Genomic DNA, 4,578 nt, shown 5'->3' with positions numbered 1-4,578 from the left:
TCCTAGAGCTGGCCTCCTGGCCAAACTGAGCAACTGATGGAGAAGGGCTTTGGTTAGACTGGTGACCAAGAACCTGATGGTCACTGTAGTTGAGCTCCATGATCATATGTGGAGATAGGAGAAACCTACAGAAGGACAAACATTGCTGCAACACTCCACCAATCTGTGCTTTATGGTGGTGTGGTCAGACTCAATCTTCTCCTCAGTGAAGACACATGAAAACACATTTAGAATTTGCAAAAATGCACCTAAAGGGCCCTCAGAATTTGAGAAACAAGATTCTCTGATTTGATGAACCTCAATTCTAAGCATCATGTTTGAAGGAAACCAGTTCTGCTCATGACCTGCAGAGTACCAGCCCAAGAGTAAAGTGTGCTGGTAGCAGCCTCATGCTGTGGGGCTGTTTTTCAGCAGCATGGCAGATAATTGCCAAATGATGATGATCAAAGCTTGTTGCATCATCCCCAAAAATACTTGAGGCTGTTAAGGTGCTTCAGCTAAGTACTGAGTTTGATTGATGTGGAAAAAAAAGTAATTTAAAGCAGTTTAACATAAGGCTGCAACATAACAAAGCGTGAAGGGGTTTGAATACTTTCGCAAGGCACTGTATGTGACTTTCCAGATAAGTATGAATGTCTTTAAAAACTTTCATTATCAAGTTGTTATTAACTGTCACATTGAAAGAGCTCTTCTTATAACCCCTGTTATTGAACAAACTGCTTATGATTAAGTTTCTTTTAGGCATTTTTTGTTTTTTGTTATGCAATGCACACAATGGTTTTTGTTATGCAATCTACCGTGCTGCTGAGTGGTTTGTGATTGTAGCTCCGTGTAGCTTTGCTTTTCTGTTGAATCTCTATCTTACTATCAATCTCTGTTGTTTAAAGTGATAAAATATAACTTAATTCCCACCATATTTCTGATATTATCTATCAAACTAATCTGATTAATTTGATCGTTCACTTTTATTCTAAAACAGCGCGTGCAGCGCATTAGCATTCGTTAGCTGATTAGCTTGTCATTCGTGTTTCCATTCCCGTCTATTGCTGTTTTATTTGCTCTCTCGCTCTGTTTTTTCACGAGTTCATCAAACAGCAGTGGTAAGTCAGATTCATTCATCAATCACGGTGAGTAATGGCTTCTTCTCCTGCTATTGTTGTTTGCACGGCTTGCCACATGTATAGTTTAGCTCTCTCTGTCGGCGATGAGGGATTCACATGTGATAAATGCAGGGAAATAGGTAGGCAGAGAAGATAGATTTCAGAATTAGAGACACGCATCCAAACTTTAATTGACGACAGTAAGAATGTGAGGGCTGTAGATACGGCTTTGGATGCGACTACATTCATCAATCACGGTGAGTAATGTCTTCTTCTCCTGTTATTGTTGCTTGCACCGCTTGCCACATGTATATTTTAGCTCTCTCTGTCGGCGATGAGGGATTCACATGTGATAAATGCAGGGAAATAGTTAGGCTGGCAGAGAAGATTTCAGAATTAGAGACACGCATCCAAACTTTAATTGAGGACAGTAAGAATGTGAGGGCTCTAGATACGGCTTTGGATGCTCAGGGAGTCCTGTACATTGTTCGGTTCCAGTTACAATGCCTCTGCAGCAGAGCAACTGGGTGACAGTGAGGAGACATAGTCGCGGGTCAAAACACCGCTCTTCCATTCCGATCAATATATCAAACAGGTTCTCCCCACTCAGTGACGCACCCACTGAGAAACCTGATCAAAGTGCTCTAGTAGGGGGATCCTAGAGGGGACTTCTACAGCCCTGAATGTCAGTGGAGATCAGGACAACTAGGAGACAGATACCCAGTGAGGACCTTGTCTCCTAGACGGCCACCGGGACAAGACCACAGGAACTAGTGTGACATTGCTGCAGCCTGGAATTGAACTGCTGGTTTCGTCTGGCCAGAGGAGAACTGGCCCCCGACTGAGCCTGGGTTCTCCCAATGTTTTTTCTCCATTCTGTCACCGATGGAGTTTTGGTTCATGTCGCCGCTGACTTGCTTAGTTGGGGACACTTAATTTCCAGTGATATCGTCGACTTAATTGCACAGACACTATTTAAACTGAACTGAGCTGGATGATGACATCACTGAATTCAATGATGAACTGCCTTTAACTGAAAATTGAGTGTTTACTATTGTCATTTTGCATTATTGACACAATATTTTCCTAATTAATGCTGTACAGTTGCTTTGACACAATCTGTATTGTTAAAAGCGCTATATAATAAAGGTGACTTGACTTGACTTGACAAGCTCCTTTTAAATGATTTTAACTGATTTGTGTACAGATCTTATGAAACAGGAGATAATTCCTTTGATGCTTTGAAACGTTTTACTAGTTTACCAGTGACATTAAAAATGTAATCATAACTAAAGCAATTCAAATTTTTAGTTCTACTTTCAGCAAAAGAAATTACAAAGTTATCATATAATTCAATAAATCATATGTTTTAACCTTATATTGTTTTTCCTTTACATCAGTAATTTGTTAAATAGAGAAATATGCAAGCAAAAACTGTATTTTCCCCAAAACACTACTTGCATACAGACAGCTGACCTACTGATACTCAGCCCTGCAAGACCATGCTGGTGAACCAGCATCAGCAGCTCAATTTTGCTTGAGAACAGCATGGATATGCTGGTCCACCAGCTAGATCAGCACTATACTAGCATAAACCAGCCTGGACCAGCACTATACCAGCACTAACCAGCATAAACCAGCCTAGAGCAGCTTGGAATCCATGCTGGTTTATGCTAGATTTTTCAGCAGGGATGATCTCTCAGGGGGGAAAGTTTAGCTTTCATAATTTCAATATTGGATGCAAACCCCCATCTTTTTCGAGACGAGGAAGTAGCAGCTGTATAGCCCACACTCCCTCTTCACGCACTCGCACGGAGTGTTCTAAAAGCTTGACTTAGTCCATGTGCCTGCTGTACCACCTGACTGTGCCAGATTCAATTAGGCTCTATTTATGTTGGGCACACACAAAAGCTGTGTCCCAAAGTGAAGTGCACTGACTCCGGAGGGCGCATTTGAAGTGAGATTGCGTCACAGCGGCGCGACGAAGGCTGTCCCAAACTGAAGTGTCTGGACTCCGAAGTGCGCATTTAGAAGTGCGTTTGCCTCACAACGTCACGACGTAAGCTGTCCCAATTCAGGATGCTCCCTCCGAAGACCGCATTCCAAGGCCGATTGCGTCACCGCGGCGCGACGAAGGCTGACGTATTTCGAAAGCGACTTCAAATGCGCCCTCCGTTTCCCAGGAAAATGAAGTGTACATCTGATGGACACTTCGCACCCTACCATATCCCAGAATTACTTGCGCGCAGATGACGATGGAATTTATATTCAAAGAACATGGAGGATGACAGTTCTGTGGGGGAATTCACATTGAAATGTAAGCATTGTGTTTTCATTTACTCAAATACCTAGCGAAACAAGTGTTAAAAGCCAGGTTTAACAAAAAAACAAAGCCCACAAACAATAAGACAACCACTATATAAGACAGTAGTCTTTCTTTTTGTTGTGTTTTTGTAGTGCTGTCATGTCTACAAATGTTTTAACCAAACTTTAGCACTTCAGTATTTTGTATGCATGTCCTGCTGTGTCATATTTTCTAATGTTAAAGGCACAATATGTAATTTTTCGCCGCTAGAGGGCGCGTATTCAAAATAAACAAAGAAACAAAGGCGTAGTTTGATGACGTCGTGACTGTGTGTGGAATCATGGGAGTTGTCGTCTTCATCCCCACAGCCGATGCAATCCGACGGGACTCGGGCAGAAATCATGTTCATGGATGAGCTGATGATTTATTAACGTAGTAGAATGAAGCAGGGTGAGGCTGAAAGCCGTCGAAGCGAAACGAGGCCGCTGAACGAGCGCGACACACGGCTCGAAAGCAGAGGAGCTTTTATTATGCCACAGTAAAGCCCACAAACAATAAGACAACCACTATATAAGGCAATAGTCTTTCTGTTTGTTGTGTTTTTGTAGTGCCGTCATGTCTACAAATGTTTTAACCAAACTTTAGCACTTCAGTATTTTGTATGCATGTCCTGCTGTCATATTTTCTAATGTTAAGATTGCAAACCTATCTTTATATTTTTCATAAATGTATCCATTTGCTCGTTTCAGGACTATGCTGGAGAAAATGAGCCTGCTGGGGAAAGACTTAATAAATACAAAGTAAGCAAGTTAGAGATTTTTGCTGAAATTCATTGTGCTGTTGTTGTTAACAGGCATGTTTATTTGCTCTGCCTTAGGATTGCAAGTGTCTTGGGACAGGTGAGGGAGTGAGTGGTGAGCTGGTGGAGTTACTCAGGGAGGACATCAAACTCCAGAGAGAGACAGAGGAGAGGAGAGCAGGGCAGGGCAGGGCGAGAATGGAGAGACTGTTTTCTCTTCTTGAGAGAATGCTTAACAAATACATTATTAGCCATTCTCTATTAGCCAAGATAAAACAGTGGGAAAAAATGGGTACATTACAATTTTTCAGTATCTTTTTTTAAATGTCACATTGTCAATGAAACAACCTAATTTCTGTAGTTTTTTTTGTGAT

Source organism: Sinocyclocheilus rhinocerous, unplaced genomic scaffold (assembly GCF_001515625.1).
Source record: "Sinocyclocheilus rhinocerous isolate Xijiao unplaced genomic scaffold, SAMN03320098_v1.1 scaffold2310, whole genome shotgun sequence".
In the NCBI taxonomy this organism is placed as follows: domain Eukaryota; kingdom Metazoa; phylum Chordata; class Actinopteri; order Cypriniformes; family Cyprinidae; genus Sinocyclocheilus; species Sinocyclocheilus rhinocerous.
The sequence above is the reverse complement of the archived record's forward strand: the minus strand, read 5'-3'. Positions refer to the sequence as shown.